The sequence below is a fragment of the Adiantum capillus-veneris genome, chromosome 25 (genome assembly GCF_014529385.1).
Source record: "Adiantum capillus-veneris isolate H3 chromosome 25, ASM1452938v2, whole genome shotgun sequence".
Lineage (NCBI taxonomy): Eukaryota > Viridiplantae > Streptophyta > Polypodiopsida > Polypodiales > Pteridaceae > Adiantum > Adiantum capillus-veneris.
The window spans coordinates 46,857,112-46,879,399 of NC_140955.1; the positions used below are offsets into that span (position 1 = coordinate 46,857,112).

A 22,288-nucleotide genomic window follows, 5' to 3' on the forward strand; every position below is an offset into this window, starting at 1 on the left:
AAGCAAAGCCCCAAAAGCTGAAAATCAAAAGCCTGGCCAAATAAAGCAAAAGCTCTCCGTCTCTCACAAGCTCTCTCTCCTTCTTTTAATAGATAAAGCAAAGCTTTTAGCACTCTCTCTCTCTCTCTCTCTCTCTCTCTCTCTCTCTCTCTCTCTCTCTCTCTCTCTCTCTCTCTCTCTCTCTCTCTCTCTCTCTCTCTCTCTCTCTCTCTCTCTCTCTCTCTCTCTCTCTCTCTCTCTCTCTCTCTCTCTCGTAGAAAAGCAGACCATGCAAACTGCCCAAAAGCAATGCCGTGAATCACGAACGTCGGTACAGCCTGCCACGTGTCAACATTTCCGCATTTCGCGCCGGATTCTACGGGTCTGTCCGTACGGCAGTGCCACGTCAGCAATTTCAGCAAGCCAGCTGGGAGTCCTTGGAAGAGGGTGTGTGTGTACTGGACAGCCACGTCACTGAGTTGTGACATACCTCCCTCTTGAAAGCATTGTAATCGCCCTCGATTACACCTGCAAAACACACAGAAGCCATAAATTGTCTTAGCAGACACTGATTGTTAGTACCGACGTACTAGGAACACACATCTAGTACATGTACCAATCAACAGTCACATCACACGACATCACAGGACATCACATGACAAATCACATTCAACATTCATTCGGATCTCAAACCATGATTTATCGGCAATGCAATTAGCAATCGCATCTAGATCCATTCAAGACCTCATAGATGCCCGATTGACTAATCCCTATTGCAACCATGTCTATCGAGATCATTCAAACCAAAATGCTGGAGTCATTTCGTCTGTCAATTCCTGCACTTAAACAAGTCAAGAACAAATCAGTTTCATATTTTCCGGAATTCCATTTCATAAAGTCATACAGCAGAATATTGTCAGCTCTCAGTATCCCTGAAGCTCAAAGAGACATCAGCGACTCTAGTATTCAAAAATCGAGGCATCTGTTGACAAAGGAGCGGAGTAACTCCCCTCTTGTGCAAACCCACTGCACCAAATATCCAGCCAAGCTGAATGCGAGGTTCCATTTGGAGTAGACTATGTTAAACCAAAAGCTTCAAGGTAAAGTTTCACAATCTGAGGAGTATCTGCTAGGTCCTCCTCCTCCATCCACTTCGCATCCAATGCAGGGTAGTTCTTGAATTTAACCAAGAACCGCCTTCTCACTTTACCCTTATTCTTTCTGTCCTTATGTGCCAATATCTATTCAGGAACAAGGATCTCCTCGTTTTCTTCCACTTTGGGTTGCTCATCTACTCCCCATCTTCAGGCACATCACCTTAAAAAGATGTGTCGGGCAATTTCAATCGGAAGGAGACATCATTGATCTTTTCGGAGATCTGGAAAGGTCCGTAGTATCTCATACTAAGCTTTGGAAAAAGCCTCTCCTTTCCCTTTTTCTTTCTAAGGCGTGGCTTCTCAAAACGTAAGAGCACCCCATCATTCTCCTTCAATTTCAAAACGCGACAATGGCAATTGCTTCCCTTTTTTGTCTTTCCTGAGATTTTTGCAAAGCCTCGTGGACCTTGGCAAAAGCCGTGTCCAAGTCGTGCGTGTACTAATCGGCTTCAAAAATCTTTTCTTTCGTGCTTAGGAAGGGTGGAACCTTCGCAGCACCTTCAATAATCTCAAATGGCGCCTTCCCCGTCGAAGAGTGTATCGTGTTGTAGGCAAATTCCACCAAAGGTAAGTACTTTTTCCATTGAGTCTTTTGATTCGAGATGTAACACTTCAATAAATCTAAAAACACTGAATTAGCAATCTCAGATTGCCCGTCAGTCTGCGGGTGAAAAGATGACGAGAACTGCAACCGCGTGCCAATCATAGTTACAAGGAACGGGAACGGGGGGGGGGGGGGGGGGGGGGGGGCGAAACGGGAACGGGGCCGGAACGGTCCACCTAAAGTAAGGCTTGAATTACCTCCATTCAGCTCAGTCCCAGATAAACTCCTAAACAACCCCAAATCTGCCCCCTAACCTGCCCTCAAACCGCACCAAATATGTTTTCCGAACAGCTCCAAGTATGCCCACTTTTTCCCCCCCAAATGCCTAATTTTGCCCGTTCCGTCCCACGTTTCGCCGTTCCGCCACATGTTCCGCCTCGTTCCCTCCATTCCGGAACACCATTCCGGTTACACCCTGCTCCGGAACGGTGTTCCGTTCCCATCTCCGTTTCGGGAACGGGACTCGTCCGGAATGCCGTTTCGGAACGTTTGGGCCGTGTTCCCCCGTTCCCTATCACACTGGTGCCAATGTCCTCTCAAACTGCCTTCCAAAACAAACTCGTGAATCTGAGGTCCCTATCGGAGACAATCGTCTCAGGCCTGCCATATAATCTGAAGATCTGGGCCACAAACAGTCTCGCTAAATGATCCAGCTTGACTGTTTTCTTCACTGGAATGAAACGAGTCTGCTTGCTAAAGCTGTCAATAAGAGTCCAGATGCCATCGTGACCACTCTGTGGTCTCGGAGATCAAAAATGAAATCCATTGCAATACTTTCCCAGGGGCGGGTAGGTATGGGCAAAGGCTATAACAATCCCGGTGGGTATGGGCAAAGGCTATAACAATCCCTGTGCTTTATGCCTGTCAAACTTGACCTTCTGGCATACCAAGCAACTGCGCACAAACTCGTCCACATTCTTTTTGAGTCTCGACCAAAAGAAGTCTCTCTACCCCATTCAAGGTGGTAGCAATGCCGCTGTGACCCGTAAAACGTGGACAGTGGCATTCGGTCACAACCTTTTCGCTTAACGGTGTTAGCGTGCAAACGACAAGGAAAACAAGCGCCTCTATAGCTCTGCACGAGTCACACCGTTGGAAAGAAACCCTGTATGACGGTAGAAAACACCAAAGTCGAACACCTGTGAAGATGGGCGAGAAACAGCTCTAACTCAAACCATGACTAAAATTTTAGAAAACCGAGACCATGAAGACGAAGCTTGTGTCGTGAGAATCTCCGTAGAGCATCCATATGCTTGATTCTGATACCGACGAGAAAGTTACAAGCTTTTGAAGATGGAAGGTCTCTCAAAAGCTCCAAAAAACAAGTCTTTGTAAGCAAAAAAGGATGTGCAGAAAAATACAGCTACTAAAGGGGGATTTTTTTGGTTCTTATCCCAAGGGATTTTCTCTCCCTTCTTAGCCGACTTCATTTCCCTCTTTAGGCACCTTTCTATTGGTCCATTTTGAGCCTTTTTTGGGTAAAAAATGGGCTATCGGCCACTTTTTGACCAAGGCAAGTGGGGGGGGGGGGGGGGGGGGACACTGTCCAGGGACCAAAAAATGGGCCAGGCGCCTGTCCAGGCAATGGGAACACAGATTGAGCGTCCCCTCCTCTCCCCAAAGCCCACGAGCCCTCTCAAGCAAGGCCAAGAAGCTCCATTAACTCCTTTGATACACCATTAGGGGTACACACTCCCCCCCTTATACCCTCCAATTTTCACATGCTCCCCCCCATGTGGGGTTATTCCATTGCCACATGGCATGCTCTCCCCAACTTCCCCATGTCCAAACCTGAAATTTTTGTTTTGCCCCCAAACTGAGCCATTTTCTCGCAGGCGTAGCGGGTGACCCCGACCACCAAATATAGTGCGGTAAAGCACGGCTTGGAACTTATTACCCCGGCTAACTCCAGAAATTTCTAAGCATGCCATTACTAAAAAAAACCATCAAGTCGGCCCACTTGCCGTCTTCTCACGTGCATCCGCCGCCACTTTTTAAGTGAAAAACTATCCACTTCGAATGCATGTAACTCATGATGTCGAAGTCCGATTTGCAAGCTATCAAGCATGGCTAGGAATGCTCATTAAAAACTATTTTTTGCAAGCTCGACCAACCCAAAACTCAACCAACAGCTTGACCAAAACCAAGCCTTTGTACAGGGTTTTTACACGGACACTTTCAAAACTGGAAGCACTATGTACATATATATACATGAGGGTGGTCAGCAAGTTTTTTTGGCATCATTTATGGCTTTTGTACTCATCCAAAAAATGCCTGACATAACTTGTCAACCCCCCTTAGCCTGCTTGATCATTCATGACAAGCAGAGGTCCCCAGGGTGAACAATTGATGCAGCTCATCCCCAGAAACCTCATCCACCTTATGTGGCGCATTCACACTCTTTGTTTCCATTGATAGCATCTCATCTGTCGCAATAGTCATCAGTCGTGCTAAATACTTCTTAAGTCTATAACCATTAACACGGTAGCTATGTAGTGTACCATCTAAATCAGCCAACTGATATGTCCCATTATCAAACTTGTTTACAACAATAAAAGGACCCTCCCACTTGATCTGAAACTTCTTTTGGAAAGTGTGGTCCAATTTACTATTGTATCGCAAAACAAGATCTCTTTTCTCAATTTCCTTATCTTTCATGCATTGATTAGCTCTTTTCTGGGCCTTTTTACATATTTCTTGATAGTAATCCAAGGCCAGAAGCCTGTCTAGCTGCAGACATTGTAAATCCAATAACCTTTGTTGCCAAGCATCTTGTTGCTCTTCATCTTGCAATGACAAAAACTTGAGTGCAGGGATTTGCACTTCAATAGGCATCAAGGCTTCTTTGCCATAAACCAAGTGATATGGTGAGAATCCCGTGCTAGTTTTTATTGCCGTTCTATATGCCCATAACGCACAAGGCAACTCTGAGTCCCAAGTTTTGGCATGTGTTAAAGTCATTTTTGTCAGAATCTTCACCAATTCTCCATTAAACCTCTCATTAAGTCCATTGCACTGCGGATAATAAGGGGTGCTGTATTTATGCTCTATGCCAAGCTTTTTGCATAAGAAATCGAACATTTCACCTCTAAACCCTGGCCCTCTGTCAGAGGGTAACTCCAATGGCACCCCGAACTTGCAGCATATGTGCTCGTACACGAATTTTCCCATCTCCTTGCTGGTAATTTATTTGACAGCCTTGGCCTCTGCCCAACGTGATAAATAATCCACCGCTGTTAAAATATACACATTCCTCTTACTTGTAGTGGATAATGGCCCAATAGCATCGAGGCCCCATTTTTCAAACACCTCATTAGCCAGGATTGTCTTCCGCAGCTCGGATTTAAGAACCCTTTTTCCCGTCTTTTGACAAGCCAAGCAAGATTTACACCAGTGATTGACATCCCGTTGAATACTAGGCCAAACATAGCCTTCTTGCAAGATCTTGTGAAGCATAATCTTCATAGCAAAATGACCTCCGCAAGACCCTTCATGGTTTTCTTCTAAAATTTTGTAAATCTCCTCCTTCCAAGGCACATGACGCAACACCAGATCACTTCCTTTCATGTAAAGCATATCACCAATCATTTTGTACTTCCTTGCTCTTCTCATAAAAGCATACTTTTTAGATGAAGGAAAATCTTCAGGCAAGAGACCGGTCAATAAGAAATCTACCTCTTTTGACAACACCTCTCTTCCATGATACGAAGGGGCATCCGCTGTTAACACAAACACACAAGTAATCATTGCTTGCACGGCCTCATGTGCTTCTTCATTTTGAGTCCTTTCAACATGCTGCAAGCTCCATGCCTCAAACTTTTTGAGTAGCGATTTCACTTTGAAGCATAGATTCTTTAGTCTAGGATTCTTATTCTTCCATATTCCAAACACCTGCTTTACCACTAACAACGCATCACCTTTGATTTGCAAACGTTTGATTCCCAATTGTAGACAAATGTGTAACCCGCCTTCAAGAGCCATATACTCCGCTTCATTATTACTCTTTGCATTGAGTTTTAACCCTTGCTTCCTCACAAGATTTCCCTGCGCATCATAAATCACAAATAACAACGCCACCAGAAGCAGAATCATGACTTCTTCGATAAGAGCCATCAAAATGTAGCAGTGAAGCATTTGATATAGCAAGAGTTTCTACTTTTTTCCTTTGGACCACCTCCTCTTTAACCAAAACAGGAGTCTCTTTATAAGTGAGTAAGTCTGCCAAAGTAGCCCGAGTACTCTCTTCCACTAGAAAAGTGAATTGGAACTCTTGCAGCTCAATAATCCATTTCATCACTGCCTTTGATATATTTGAGTTATTGAACAATTGAGAAAGCAATGAAAAACTGGTGAGAAAGGTGAACGGTTTCTGCAACAAATAATGTCTAAACCATCTACACGCATAGACCTTGCTAATCATCACCAATTCAACCTCTAAGTACTCTCTTTCATGAGGAGTTTTCACCCTGCTAGCGTAATAAACAGGCTTCATATACTGAGACTCTATCCCTCTTTGCAACAACATAGCCCCAATAGCATCTTCTCCAACTGACGGGTTAACTTAAAACTCCTCCTCCCAATCAGGGGTCTGCATAACAGGTAAGGTGCTCAACACTTCTTTAACTTTGTCAAAAACATCCTCACAGTCACATGTCCACTCCAAAGGATCATTTTTTACCACTTGCTACAAAGGATACAACAGCTGTGATGCCAAAGGTATGAAACGAGACAGATATTTGACCTTCTGAATGAAAGTAGCCAATTGTCTTGTATCCTTTGGGAATGACAGCAATAGCAAAGCTTCTACTTTCCCTGGATCTGCTTCAATTTCATTTTCAGAGATCATATGCCCAAGAATCTTCACCCTTGGCTGTGCCAAATGACATTTTTTAGGGTTTAATTGACCCCCGCATTCATCATACCTTGCAAAAGTCATCTCAAGCTTTTGAACATGCTCCTTGCGTGAGCTGTACACACAAAAATCATCTATGAACCCTTTGACAAACTTCCCAAGGAATGGGGTAAGAACCCAATCTACCTTTCTCTCAAAAACCCCAGGCCTATTTGTCAACCCAAAGGGAAGGCAAAGAAAGTAAAAACAACCCCATGGAGTGATAAAAGTAGTCTTCTTCTGATCTTCAGGACCAAGGATAAGCTCCATCACAGACGCTATATCTTTTAAAACTAGCCACTGTATCCAAGAGTTGATCAATGAAAGGCAACGGGTAAGGATCCTTTTTGGTCACTGCATTTAACAGCTTATAATCAACACAAACTCTCCAACGCCCATCCTTCTTGGGAGTGACCACTACAGGGCTGACCCACTCAACATTATCTACTGGAACAATAAACCCTGCATTCAAAAGCTTATCCACTTCATAGCAGCTAAGGTACGGGACGGTACGTTTTATACGGGGCGTTTAATACGCGTACTAGACGTATTTTTCAAGGATCAAAATAAAATACGTCGGTTTTTTTCAAATATATAATTTTTACGAGTATTATATTATATGGGTCCACACAAAGGTATATAATTTATTGAAGTCCAATGTTGCACATAATTAAATGGAAAATTGACATGTATAGACCCTAAACACATTGCTCAGTCAATGAGAATTTCAATTCTTTACAGTGTACACAAATGCCCACGTTTTTTACCAAAGCAACGTACTGAATGTTTTAAAACGTCCCGTTCTGTACTCTATTTTAAAAACGTGTTTTTTAGCTGCTATGATCCACTTCTTCTTTTAAAGCATTCATTTGCTCCTTACCCATTCTTCTTAGTTTCTGTCTCACTGGCTTTGCTCCTATCAACTCAATCTTCACTGGGTCCCCAACAAAACCCCTTATTTCTTGATATGATGTAATGAAAAGATTCAAAAACTTGTCCAACATCTTCACGTATTCTGCCCTTTCTTTTTGTGACAAATCTGTACTTAGCATATTTTGAACAAGTCCTTTCTTCACTGATAGCTCCTGCTTGGGCTGCATTAACTCTTCAAATTGCTCCAATCAACTTGACACATTTATATCCTCTGAAATCTGCAGCACTTCACCGTCTTCTTTCTCCTCTTCATTTAGTAACAAAAAGGACACTTCACCCTCGTCACTGGAACTTGAAGTAGCACTACTATCTGAATCCTCTGAACTTCCCTCACTAGTGATTTCAAATTCATCATCTTCAGACACCTCTTCTAATGCCAAAGGCTGTTTGGTAATCATATCAAACATCCTCTTCTATCCCTTTTTGCTATACACAGCGATTGTGCCCTTGCCCCAATCTTGTACAGCACCAACAGCTCTTAACCAAAGTCGTCCCAATATGAGAGGAAAAGCTCCTAAACCTGCCGGCATAACGTGAAAGTTCACCATAACTTTCACATTAAAAACATCAATCTCCAAACCTTTGACTAGTCCCAAACACTTAACTTTGGCATGATTTGCTAGTCGAATCCTGAACCCAGAGCTTCCAGACATGATCAAGCCAAGTCTCTCGACACATGACTGTGTGATCACAACTTGCGCACCTCCATCAATGTAGGCCTCTCCCATGCACACACCTTTGTGCCAAGCGGTCACCACAGGACAGATGTCGGGTAACTCCTCCAGAGACAACACTCTGATATGACCACGCTTCGGCTCTTTTTCAATAGGATTCACTAACAACTTCCGCTGCCTCTTAAATTTGGGTACCATGTTCATCAACTGTCCAAAAGTACAATTTACTTTCCTCCCAATCAGATCCTCCTTGAGACTATAAGCTGTCTGACCTTCTCCCAATGGAAAATCTGCTACTTCAAACTTCCTACGAGGTCTCCTTTTCTTCTTGGTCTTTGCATCTTCACCCTCTTTCTCCTTCCCTTTCTTCTTGCTAGGGCCAGCACCATTTGGTGCCCTTTTCCGCTTCCCCAATGGCATCATATCTGCCTCTTTATTCTCAACTTGCACAATACCCACGTGACCACCTGATGTTGAAGCTTGATTCTCTTGTTCAGCACCACGATCCTCTCGTATATCCAAGGCATAATCATTAGACCTGTCACAAACCTGCTGGGGAAGTGGGTACATATCACCTCCCATCCTCTTTGGCTTTGTACAATGAGTGTTGATATGTCCCAATTCACCACAATTATAACAAGTAGGGATAAACCTTCTTGCTGGCTGAGGAGCACCTTGTCCACAACCCGCATTGGCATTAGGTTGAGCTTCATATGGCTGGGCCACCCCTCTACCACCGCCACGACCACGACCACCACCAAGGACATTGAGTCGTAACTCCTGCATCATGGTCATCATGTCCTGCATATTACGCTGCAATTGCTTAGTGTCTACAGCCCTTCGCATAGGTTGAACTCAAGCCTCCACCTGGATCTCCTCATTTTGGCCACCATTAACCTATCCATGGACCACTCTCCCATACTCGTTAAGTCTTTGAGCTTTCCATTCTTTCCCCCTGGCAATTACAACTGCTTCTTCAAAAGTGGTAGGCCGCTTCAACTCAACTTTAAACTTCAAACTCTCCTTCAAGGTTGCCACAAAACGGTCCTTTTTTAACATGGTGGGAGGGGTTTCATTTCCCAATGCTCAAGCCCATTTATCCCAAAGGCGGGTAAAATGCATGACAAAATCATCCACACTCTGATTAGCCCTCTGAGTGTAGCCCAAAATCTCATGCCAAACTTCATCAGGTGCTTCGACATTCCTGTATTGTGCCAAAAATGCCAGCTTCACATGATTATAGTCCAACACAATCCCTGGCGTTTGTGCATATGCCGCCTCTCCATAATTTTGTAGCCAAGCTTTTGCTTCATCCTGTAAATTGTATTGCAGCAGCCGTAACAGTATAGCCGGATCCTGTATGCCTCGAAGCAAGCAAGTAACTTGAAATTTCTCAATAAAAGAGTGCGCATTTTCACTAGGCAATCCATGAAACTTAGGAAACTCGTCTGCCATGTTTGATTGCCACACAAACACTTACATGTGACGTCGAAACTGTAAGGGATGTCGATGGATCGCTCCAGTACCTAATCCACCTCACACTGGGTAACCCGGCCCCCAGTGCTCGGCTTCACAAAACCTCACGACCCTCACAAAGGCTGCAATCCAAATTAAACGACCGCTTCACTTACTATCCACAATAAGCACATACATAGGCGGTTGTCCATTAGGACCCACATCCCCTTTATATTCTCTGCCTGCATAATAGACAACTTTTGCGAAAATTGGAGCACATGAGGATTTCTCCTCAGTGGGGGCACCAAAACGATGTTAGCGTGCAAACGACAAGGAAAACAAGCGCCTCTATAGCTCTGCACGAGTCACACCGTTGGAAAGAAACCCTGTATGACGGTAGAAAACACCAAAGTCGAACACCTGTGAAGATGGGCGAGAAAAAGCTCTAACTCAAACCATGACTAAAATTTTAGAAAACCGAGACCATGAAGACGAAGCTTGTGTCGTGAGAATCTCCGTAGAGCATCCATATAATTGATTCTGATAACCGACGAGAAAGTTACAAGCTTTTGAAGATGGAAGGTCTCTCAAAAGCTCCAAACAACAAGTCTCTGTAAGCAAAAAAGGATGTGCAGAAAAATACAGCTACTAAAGGGGGATTTTTTTGGTTCTTATCCCAAGGGATTTTCTCTCCCTTCTTAGCCGACTTTATTTCCCTCTTTGGCACCTTTTTATTGGTCCATTTTGAGCCTTTTTTGGGTAAAAAATGGACTGTCGGCCACTTTTTGACCAAGGCAAGTGGGGGGGGGGGGGGGGGGGGGGGGGGGGGGGGGGGGGACAGTGTCCGGGGACCAAAAAATGGGCCAGGCGCCTGTCTAGGCAGTGGGAACACAGATTGGGCATCCCCTCCTCTCCCCAAAGCCCACGAGCCCTCTCAAGCAAGGCCAAGAAGCTCCATTAACTCCTTTGATACACCATTAGGGGTACCCACTCCCCCCCTTATACCCTCCAATTTTCACATGCTCCTCCCCATGTGGGGTTATTCCATTGCCACATGGCATGCTCTCCCCAACTTTCCCATGTCCAAACCTGAAATTTTTGTTTTGTCCCCAAACTGAGCCATTTTCTCGCAGGCGTAGCGGGTGACCCCGACCACCAAATATAGTGCGGTAAAGCACGGCTTGGAACTTATTACCCCGGCTAACTCCAAAAATTTCTAAGCATGCCATTACTAAAAAAAACCATCAAGTCGACCCACTTGCCGTCTTCCCACGTGCATCCGCCGCCACTTTTAAGTGAAAAACTATCCACTTCGAATGCATGTAACTCATGATGTCGAAGTCCGATTTGCAAGCTATCAAGCACGGCTAGGAATGCTCATTAAAAACTATTTTTTGAAAGCTCGACCGACCCAAAACTCAACCAACAGCTTGACCAAAACCAAGCCTTTGTACAGGGTTTTTTACACGGACACTTTCAAAGCTGGAAGCACTATGTACATATATATACATGAGGGTGGTCAGCAAGTTTTTTTGGCATCATTTATGGCTTTTGTACTCATCCAAAAAATGCCTGACAACGGCTGTGTAACGCACAACATGGGTTTCCTCATCAAGTAGCCATCCCGAATGGAATATCCCGCTATTGTCTCCCCATCTAGTATCCATGTGAAAATGTCTGCAAAATCTGTATATGTGGCAAACTAATCGACCATATCCTCGAAGCTCCTATGATGTATCACGGGAATAGCCAAAACCAACGGCTTCTGAGACAAAGCATCTGCCACCGAATTCTTCTATCCCTGCACATGGACAATCTGAAAGTGAAACTGTGACAAGATGTTCACCCACCGCATCTGCTTTTCCGATAGCTGCTTCTGTGACAAGAAGAAGCGTAAACTCTGATGGTCTGTGAAGACAGTAAAATCCGCTCCAAGAAGGTAATGCCGCCATTGAGTAAGAGCATGGATAACAGCCAAAAGCTCTCTCTCATAAATCTGTGTTGTCAATTCAGGCCTTGAGAACAATCGGCTCTCGTAGGCAATGACATGGCCTTCTTGCATTAAGACCGCACCCAGACTACGACCACAAGCATCACAATATACTTCAAATGACCAGAACTGGTCCTGTAGTCAATTTCTCTTTCAATGTCTGAAAGGCAGTCACCTCTGTGGGTCCCCACGAGAAAGGGACTCCTTTCTGTGTCAAGATATGCAAAGGGAAAGCAACCTCTGCAAACTTCCTAATGAACCGCCTGTAGTACGAACACAAGCCCAAGAAGCTTCGAACTTCATGGACATTCTTCAAATCAGGCCAATCATGGATAGTCTCTACCTTGGCAGGGTCCATTTGCACTCCTGCTGCCGAGACAATGTGTCCCAAAAAGTGTATCTCTGGTAAGAAAAAATCACTTTTCTTCGCATTAATCACCGACTTGTGATCTCGTAATGCCTGAAAGACCTGAAGCAAATGTTCTCTATGCTCTGCCTCATCCATGGAGAAAACTATGATGTCGTCAAAGAAAGTGCCAACAAATAGTCTATACTCTCAAAAAACCCTGTCCATCATCCGTTTAAATGTCGCAGGAGCATTGGTTAAGCCAAAGGGCATCACCAAAAACTCAAATAATCCAAAAGTCGTTACCAAAAAGCTGTCTTGTAGACGTCTCCCGGCGCGATTCGGATCTGACGATATCCACTTTTCAAGTCGATCTGCTAAAGCACGAGGATCCCTGAAGTCGGTCAAGTATATCATCGATTCTAGGAATCGGAAATCTATTCTTGATGGTGATTTTGTTGAGAGCCCTATAATCTATGCACATTCTCCAAAATTCGTCTTTCTTCAAAACCAACAATACTGGAGAGCAGTACGGTGAAGTACGAGGCTGGACAAGACCCTTTTCTGAGAGGTCTTTCACTTGGTTCATAATTTCTTCATTCTGGGCTCGATTCACACAGTAAGGTGGCCGGTTTGGTGGTCTGCTTCCAGGTATCAGATCAATGGTATAATCTTCAGGGCAAGCGGGTGGTAACTCACCTGGCAGGCCCTCTGAGAAGCAATCGGCATGAGCATGGAGAAAATCTTAGCGTTCTTTATCAAGTTCAGACATATTTGTCCTATCCTCATCATTCAACCCTTTCAAAAAGATTGAGTAAAGAAACACACTGGATTTCATTAACTTTGAAATGGCCGAAGCCAATACAATAGGAACAGACTCGCCCTTGTTTTACATCGAGTACAATGGTTCTGCCCTTCTCTGTGGTCAAAGTCACTTTCCACGCTCGATAGTCGACCACGGTATTGTTCTTGTGGTACCAGGGAATTTCCAAGAGGACATCACAACCTTCCAAAGGCATTATGTAGAAGTCCTCATGCCCTAAATACCCCTGACAATGCAACCGAAGTTTGCCAATGACAGGTATAATGGCTACGTCCGTGCCGGGTGCCGCTAGAACTGCCTTTGCTAGTGGTCCCATCCGATCGGGTGTGATCTCGAGCTGCGCCGCCAATTCCGATGAAATGAAGTTGGCCTTGGCTCCTCCATCAAAGAAGATCAAGGCTTCTTGGTCTTTCACTTTGCCCCTAGCTCGTCAAAGTTATGTACTCTCGTCCATCGTGCTGGGGTCAATACCCACGCAATCTGGAACAAGTCTTGTTTTCATCTTGCTTTTTTCGTCCACGTTCCTTAGCTGCTCTCGAACTCTCAGGCCTTTCATCGTCCTTGTCGTTCTGTTCTTTCGGTGCCTTTTTAGGGCACTTTGCAGAGATATGTAAGAGGCAGCCCTCCGAATCGTGGAGTGCTCTAAGTAACGCCCTCGAGAGAAAGCTATGTTAAACTGTTGTATAAAGGGCAAAGCCTTCGAAGCACCTCTATAACCAGAAAATGTGTCAAATTTTATTGAATGTCCACCTTCCTTAAACTCTTGGACTTTCTTGCTTTTATCTTCCCGAAAGTCATACTGCTTGCCTTTATAAAAATTCTTCTTCTTTGTGTAAAAGCTACTGTCATCAAAGTCCGAACTATCTGAAGACGAGTCCTCGGTAGAACTGTCAACCACGGGGCGAGATTTAGGCTTCTTTGCCTTTTTCTTGCCCTTTCCGAAGCTTTGCTTTTTGCTTCGCTTTTTGCCTTTCTCGTGTTCTTCGCTCGTGTTAGAGGAGCTAGAAGAACTCTCAGAAGAGAAGAAGAAGAAGAAGAACTGGGTACTCCTTCAAATCGAAACACGCTACTTCTGCTTTCTTGCCAATTCCAATGTAGACTAACGACCCAAATAACCCGGGAAGTCAGCGCCTTTCTTCTGCTTTTTGTCGTGCTTTTTAGCTTTGTTCTGCGCGTCAAAAAGCTGAGCAATTCGTGCATCAACCATTATTTCTGCAGAGGCCTGATGCCGGTATGCATCATCTCTGTACACACTTCCTGGACAGCCGTCTCTGCCCAACCCCCTGAGCCATGCCCACAGACATGTGATTTTTTCACCGCTAAGATGGTGAAGAAGGCCATTGATAGGATTAGGACTGGGAGCATATCATCAGGATGGCTTAGTGGCTGAGCATTTTATACATGCTAGGGATCTGCTCGTAGAGCTTCTAGCAGTGATGCTCAACCATGCCATGTATGAGGGCCTGCCTGATACTTGGAGTTTATCTACTACTGTACCTATCTTCAAGTCAAGAGACCCTATGGAGCTTGGGAATTATCGCACTAAAATGATTGGACACACATTGGCACGGTTGTACACATCCATTCTTGAGCAGTAGCAGCTGAGTAGATGGGCATAGGGGGAGTGTATACACGCAGCTGGATAGGCAGGGTTCATGAGAGGTTTTTCTACTCTTGACCACATTCTGACACTCAGAGCCATTATTTAGAAGAGCAAATCACATGGGAGATGGATCTATTGTAACTTTGTGGACTTCTGCAAAGCATTTGACACGGCGCCCAGAGCTAGATTGATGCAAAGACTACAGGAGATTGGAGTACCCACAGAGCTGATTTGGGGGATCATGGCATTATACAGGTCAGTAGTGGGGCATATACGCACTCCAGAGGGGCTATCTACATTAGTTCACTCCACTATCAGGGTGAAACAGGGCTGCCCGCTCTCTCCTACTCTATTTGGTATGTATGTGGATGAGGTTTTTGACTATATTGAGGAGAGATGTTGATAAGAGGTGCAAAGCTGGCAGGGACATGGATTCCACTATTGTTACATGTTGATAATATTGTGTTGATCTCCGACTCTTCGGAGGGGATGCAGCATCACTTGGATGCTTTGCATAGGTTTACCCACGACAGTGGTTTGTCTGACAACCTTGGTAAAACCAAGGTTATGGTGTTTAACACCACCCCATAGTGGATTAGGAGATCAGCACCCACATTCACATACGGCCATGAGACAGTGGAGTATACAGATGATTACACCTACATTGGGGTGGTCTTTAGTGGACCAGCATTTTCATTGAGGATAGCAGCAGAGACTAGACTGACTAGAGCCTATGCAGCATTGGGTGGATTGGAGAGGATGTGTTCACAGATTCACTTTCAGGAGCCTCGGATGAAGCTCTGTCTTTTTGACACTATGGTGGCTTCTGCATTGCCCTATGGAGTTCAAATATGGGGGCCTTCATTGGACCATCATGGGAAGTCGATCGCACTGATGGATGGGGAGACTTGGAGAAGCCTCTGGTCTCTATGATCTCGCGGCTTATTAGAGCCAAGGCTTCAATACCACATGACATTATTCAAGCACAGCTAGTTGCCCCCCCACTAGTGGTTGAGGTGCTCACCAAATCAATCTACTTTATACACCGACCTCTCGACAATTAGCTATGTAGAGAGATACATCATGTTGGTATGGGGAGATGACGTCATGGTTTCGGGTACATGGGTTTGGCATGGACACATTGCCCCCTTCTAGTACTCATTGGATGCACCCTCTCTAACTCTTACACAATCCGAGATCACCAGGCTCATCTGCCAGGACCTATCTCAGCTAGATACCAGGACTTGGATACAGGCGGCACAGGAGGTAGGCACGAAGATGGCTTTCTCTAGAGGGAATCTTCTCCAGCTTATTGAGGATGGTTTTGTGACGAGGCCCAGATATATGGACACCCACATATGTCATGGGATTCGATGTGTTGTTGGCCAGATACGCACATCTTCACACCAACTTCGGGTCAAGACTGGTACACACAACAAAGTACCAGCAAAGGCCAAGACATGTCCCCTATGTCACATGGAGCCTGAGACAGAGTTGCACTACACATGCCGCTACCCAGTTTACTATGAGATACGAGGCCGCTTTCATTGCGTGTTCAGAGAGAGCTTTGGACCACTCTCTAGAGTCATGGGTATGAGGACCACAGATGTCTGGGACTGTTTTTGCTCGAGCTACACAGACACAAAGAGAGCATGATGAGAGAGAGGCTAGCCAGTCTTAAAGACGGATCACAGACTTCTTAAGAGCAGACACTGGGCAGCCAAAGGAGCAGAGCTCACATTCTCCTCAAACCAGAGGCACGTTGAGCGATCGAGCGATCCAACCAGGGAGATCCAAACACCCACGAGTGCGAAGGACTACAAAGCATTGACGGAGGGTGCATCAGAGGATTCGGATCACTTTGGCCCGACATGCGCGACGCCCGATCAGACTACTACCATGGAGGAGATTGATGAGATCTGCCAACGATCGATCATGGATCTCCTATGATTAGCTCTATTGAGGATAGTACACCCTGCTCATCTTGTACCAACCTTTGCATCAGCCTTTGTATGGGCTCTCACATTGTGTTGTATTAGCCCTCATTCACTACTTTCACCTCCCTACTCATATCCTACACAGTTCCAGCTAGCTGCTTAGTTCACGTTTAGCAGTTTAGGATTCTACAGTACCCCTTTTTTCAGTACCTTTTTTATTTTGGTACTCAAACATTGTATCAGATTCACCGCGTTGTAACTTTTTGGTCTTATAGGTCATTTTGGCCTGCTCCGAGCTCACCAGTACTTGCAAGGGATTAGCAATTAGCTAATCCAGTACCTGCACAAGAAGCTCTTGCCTCAGCATACGCGCATGAACCCACACAACTGTACAAATAGATGGAAAGCCCTTGGGCTAGGCATTACGATTCTATATTCAAATGGGCAGAGAGGTGCGCGAGAGTGGAATCATCACGCTACATAACAAGGAGAAGGCAAGCTTTCCATTAAAGTTGTGATCACATGCACCCACTACTCACACACACTTGTGTTCACTTATGAAGTCAAATCAGCCTCCTCTCTCAATTTGGGCGCCCTCTCTTCATGCAAACTTGAAAAATCACCTAGAGCTGCATGTGTACACTTTGTTTCGTTTCCTAGTACCCACCGACTTATAAAGCGTAGCGAGGGGCCCAAATGACTTTGAATTGAGCCTAGACACCCTTTTACTGCTCGGATTTCAGTGCCAATTGGCCCGACCATTCCGTGGCGACCTGCCCTTCCCGACTGTGGGTGAAACTCTTGGTCGTCGACCATTTCACATTGGCCACACAATGTCCGGCCATTTGTGACTTTGAAAAGAGGGTCCCAAAAATTAAACAAAAATCAAGGGAAAGAAACCAACAACTACGGTTAGTGGAGGGTCCCAAAAATTAAACAAAAATCAAGGGAAAGAAACCAACAACTAAGGTTAGTGGTTGTGCCACAAGACAGGCACTCAAAAAAGAACAGACTGAACAGACTTTTAGCACTTCAAATAACAACTGAACGGAAAGAGATAGACGCCACGAGGAGTGACGAAGGTCCACCCCAGAGAGCATTGGTCCAAACCTTGGCGCCCCTTTCGGTATTTCTTTATATTCCTTGAACTCAGTACAATGCCAATACTCCACCCTCTGCACCTTCATACTGAAGCATGCTAGAGAATGAGCCCTTGGTTCGTATTTGAAGGCCCTTGGCCATAAAAACCGGTTACATAAAAATCTTTCAAACTCAAAAGCAACTGGCCCAAAAGCAAGTGCTCAAAAAGTTGCCAGCGCAAAAGCAAGAATCCGTACAGCTCTGCCACATCAACAGCTAGCGTTTTACGCTGGAAATCTGTACAATCTGCCACGTTAGCAGCCAAAGTAAATTCCAAAAATCCGTACAATCTGTCACGTCAGCGAGCCAGCACAAAATGCAGAATTCTGAACAGGATGCCACGTGATCAGCTTCTACGTTTTTTTGTTGGACGCTTTACTTTAGGCCCCATCGGACGGGAACCTTAAGTTGGTTGAATCTTCTTCTACTGCTTCTATTGCTTCTCCTAGGGTTTAGCCCCATTGGCCAGGATCTACAAGTCGGCTCTGTTCTTCAATGGCTTGACACATCAGCAATTTGTGACATACCCCCTTCTTGAAAGAAAGTAATCATCTGCGATTACAGCATACTTGCAAAACAACTCGAGTTAGCTCAAAAATTTATGAGGGTCATTCCGAGGGACAATCTGAGGGAACGACTAGTTTTCTCATTCCAAATCGGAGCTCTTGATTTCCTGGGTTGTTGGCTTCCCAGAAGAATCTCATCCAATAAGGAGTCTCATTCCAAATCGGAACTCTTGATATCCTGGGTCGTTGACTTCCCAGAAGTATCTCATTCAAAAAGGAATATTCAGTGGTTGGCATATCACAATGCAACACAAATGCTCACATATGCATGTTACAAGACACAGAAACATAAAGCCGCCAATGAAGTTATGAACACTCCTCCCGTATAACCTAACAAGGTCCGGGCCAGGAGATATTCAACGACTCCCTCATCACTCCTCCCGCATAACCTAAAAAGGTCCAAGCCAAGATATATAGAGGCCTTTTACAACCAAACGCCCCCCAGACCGCGGCCTGCAACGTTTGGAGGTGCTGAGAGTAACCACTGCTCAGACTTCTTAATACTCCTACCGCATAACCATCCAGGTCAGGGCTGGGAGTAACAACAATATTTTTTTCAAGCATTCAATACTTTCCCCGCAAATAACCACAAGGGTCCGGACCATGAGTATGTGCAAGCATTCTCAAACACCATTTCTCACTACGCCACCCGAAAGTAAATCACCAAGCATTAAAACCGGTATTCAAACTAGAGTCAAACAGTTCAAATCGGCACCAAGACACGTTCAAAACGGATACCATCCATTTCAAACAAATTCCAAACAGGATCACCAAACAAGTTCTCAAACAAAATTCAAACTTAAAAAGCAATCTCGACATCCGCCGAGCTCGAAAAGTCGACTGACTTTCCATCCTGAAACCTGCACCAAAAATTAGGGTTAGATTCCTTCCATAAGGTCGTAGCCAACCACAGCATGGTCCATCAGCTCTTAGATAGACAGTGTTCCTTTGGCAACGATGGTAGTCCCAAGACATAGCAATCACACTGGACCTCCAAGGTTATCAACAAGAGACTCCTGCTTAGAGACATCTAAAGACTGCAAGTTGTAATCTGCTAGGGTTTCCGTAGCAAGCATTTCAGGATACCCCACTCTGCCAGAAGTTGCAATCCGAAGGAAGATGTTTGAAAGCATGTAGCTTCGGGCAAAAATTTATATACCTAGATGAATCCAGGATAAGCCCAGATTTGCCCTTAGGAAAGTGCAAGGTATAGACCCATGGTAGTCACCCACAAGACAATATAACCATCAGCTCCATCATGCATAATATTGACTAAATACCACGACATCCCCACTAACATCGTCAGTGCCCAATAGTGGGTGTAGAACTAGGTACTAACATATGCTCCCAAACACAACACACACCACATGCACACACACATGAGCATACATCAACACAAAGTTCAACGTACTGAGTTTCTGTCATGACTCCGAAGATCAAGGGCAGACTCAGCCATAATGAAGCCTAGCACTAAAAGAAACGTTAAATCGAAAAAATTAGCACAAAAATGAGGTAGTTGATAGGGCATACGCACCACAAAAGATAGAAAGAATTAGCACAATATCAACTGGTCGTAACTCGGACGAAAACTTCACAATGTGAAGTCTGCATGTCCGCTATACGACTAAAAAATATACCTAGATGAATCCAGGATAAGCCCAGATTCGCCCTTAGGAAAGTGCAAGGTATAGACCCATGGTAGTCACCCACAAGACAATATAACCATCAGCTCCATCATGCATAATATTGACTAAATACCACGACATCCCCACTAACATCGTCAGTGCCCAATAGTGGGTGTAGAACTAGGTACTTGAAAGCTTGCCATGTCCTTGGAGTGTACGGCTTGATAGCTATAAACATCTACCACTGTATGGCATTGCCTCTAAGAAAAACAGCGGCTTGAAAAAAAATCCTAGATCCTTCTCTTGCGAGTGATCTTTATGGCTTATACCCGAAAGACATGAGCGATAAAGACGAGAGCGCGCCCAATGCGCGATGAAGGGTGGGAGTGGCTAATAAGTCTGGGGTCGCGACACGAAGATTCTTCAAATTCAATTCCAATAGACTTTGGAAGAGCCAGTTTGCTTTGTTTGCTCTTTGATGGGACGAGTATGCTTTCAGGAAAGCACACGCCTGAAGCTCTGATACCATTGTCACGACTCACAAGACAGGCACCACGTGCCTACAGAAAAGAATAGACTTTTAGCACTTCAAATAACAACTAAACGGAAAGAGATAGACAACACGGGGAGTGCCGAAGTTCCACCCCAGAGAGCATTGGCCCCAAACCTTGGCGCCCCTTTCGGTATGTCCTTATATTACTTGAACTCGGTACAATGCCAATACTCCACCCTCTGCATAAAGCATGCCAGAGAATGAGCCCTTGGCTCATATTTAAAGGCCCTTGGCCATAAAAAGCAGTTACATGAAAATCTTTCAAACTCAAAAGCAACTGGCCCAAAAGCAAATGCTCAAAAAGCTGCTAGCGCAAAAGCAGAAATCTGTACAGCTCTGCCACGTCAGCAGCCAGTGTAAAACGCGGAAATCCATACAATCTGCCACGTCGGCACCAGCGTAAAATCCAGAAATCCATACAACATCAGCAAGCCAACGCAGAATGCGGAATTCCGTACAGGAAGCCACGTAATCAGCTTCTACGTTTTTTTGTTTGACACTTTACTTTAAGTCCCATCGGACGGGAACCTTAAGTTGGTTGGATCTTCTTATGCTGCTTCTGTTGCTTCTCTTAGGGTTTAGGCCCCTCGCACGGGATCTACAAGTTGGCTCCGTTCTTCAGTGGCTTGACACGTCAGCAATTTGTGACAAGTTGCCACAGCCTCGTGACATTATGTTCTGCTGTCATGAGTTTTTTGGAGCGAGGGATTGCGCATATGTACATACCCATGCATGGTGCATCGAATAAAGGATTGCCCATTTTCCATAGCCAGGTGGTTACGTGGGGCCCACATGTGTACAGCTAGGACAACATGTACATAGTGCATCGATTTTCACTATTATCAGTACCATTGTGTTTTTTCTATTAATAATGAGGATTTGGTAGCGCGTAAAACTTCTCGAGGAAGCTATCCACGGGCCGACGACATGAGGTAAGCAGGTGCGTCAGATGGCATCTAGTGGCGTCAGGAGGTCGAATGGGGTCAATACTTGCACGCGGAGAAGTACGGGCACAACGTGGATGTTTTCTTGTGATAATTATGCAGAAAGGTCATCATGAGGGCCATCTTTTGGGTCCACTTCACGTGGTGGCGGGATGCATTATTGAAAAAAGTTGAGTGCCAGGTGTGCAGATGGATGCAGCAGGGTGACAACTATATACTGCGAGGTCAGTTTTTGGCATGTTCGGGGTCCGTTTGAGGTCAACTAAAAGGCCAAGGGTGCCCAACTAAAAAAGCTAAGTGTGGGAACTGAAAAAATAGAGAGAAGACCAGAAAATGGAGAGAAGAGGAGGAGCAGCCGCAACTGTGTTTTTGCTCATTTTGGAGCCTGTTTTGGCCGTAAACTGCTCATCCGAGGTCGGATTTGAGCACTTTGACATTGTAGACTGGGGTTTTGGGCCGTTCCGGACGCGATGGCGCTGTCCATTTTGCCAAATTCCTCACTGTTTTTCTGTTGTTTTGGTTGTGTAAGTTTCTCCTATGAGCGAATCTTCTGCTCCAGTTTGTGATTGTATCTGGTATATTTTACCCATATTGTGTGAGCTATTTGCCCCATTGGTGTTGGCCCAAGCTCAATTGTGTCTTAACATCAGAAATTCTCCTCTTTTGAGCTGAGTTTTTTGGGTGTGTGTGTGCGTGTGTCTCTCTGTGTGGAGTGGGTAAGTGGATAGTCTCTCTCCTCTCGCTCCATCGGTGTGTTCCCTGTCTCGGCCAGGTGGGTTGTGTAAGCCGAGTGGTGCCCCATAGTGTGTGTGTGTATCATCCCAAGAGTGTGTGTCGGGTCATTATAGAGGCGTTGTGTGGTTTCATCCCACTCACACCGCTTAGAGGAGAAGCGATCTAGTCTATGACACCGTCAATATGGGCGTCCAGTGTCCCGGTGGACGTAGTGTGAACAGGCCAGTGTAGCCGGTCACTTCTATAAAAGGAGGCCAAGACCTCATTTGTAACTATCGACCTCCAGTGGCAGAGTGCCAATGGTCAGCTTGTGAGGCTAGGAGTCCACGAGGT

The 22,288-nt window shown here is 45.1% G+C and overlaps 1 pseudogene across 1 annotated transcript in view; it reads right to left on the minus strand.

Moving 5' to 3' along the window:
• Positions 1 to 22,288, minus strand: part of LOC147424829 (ATP-dependent DNA helicase 2 subunit KU80-like) — a 47,749-nt pseudogene that overhangs the window by 10,938 nt on the left and 14,523 nt on the right. The window lies entirely within an intron of this gene.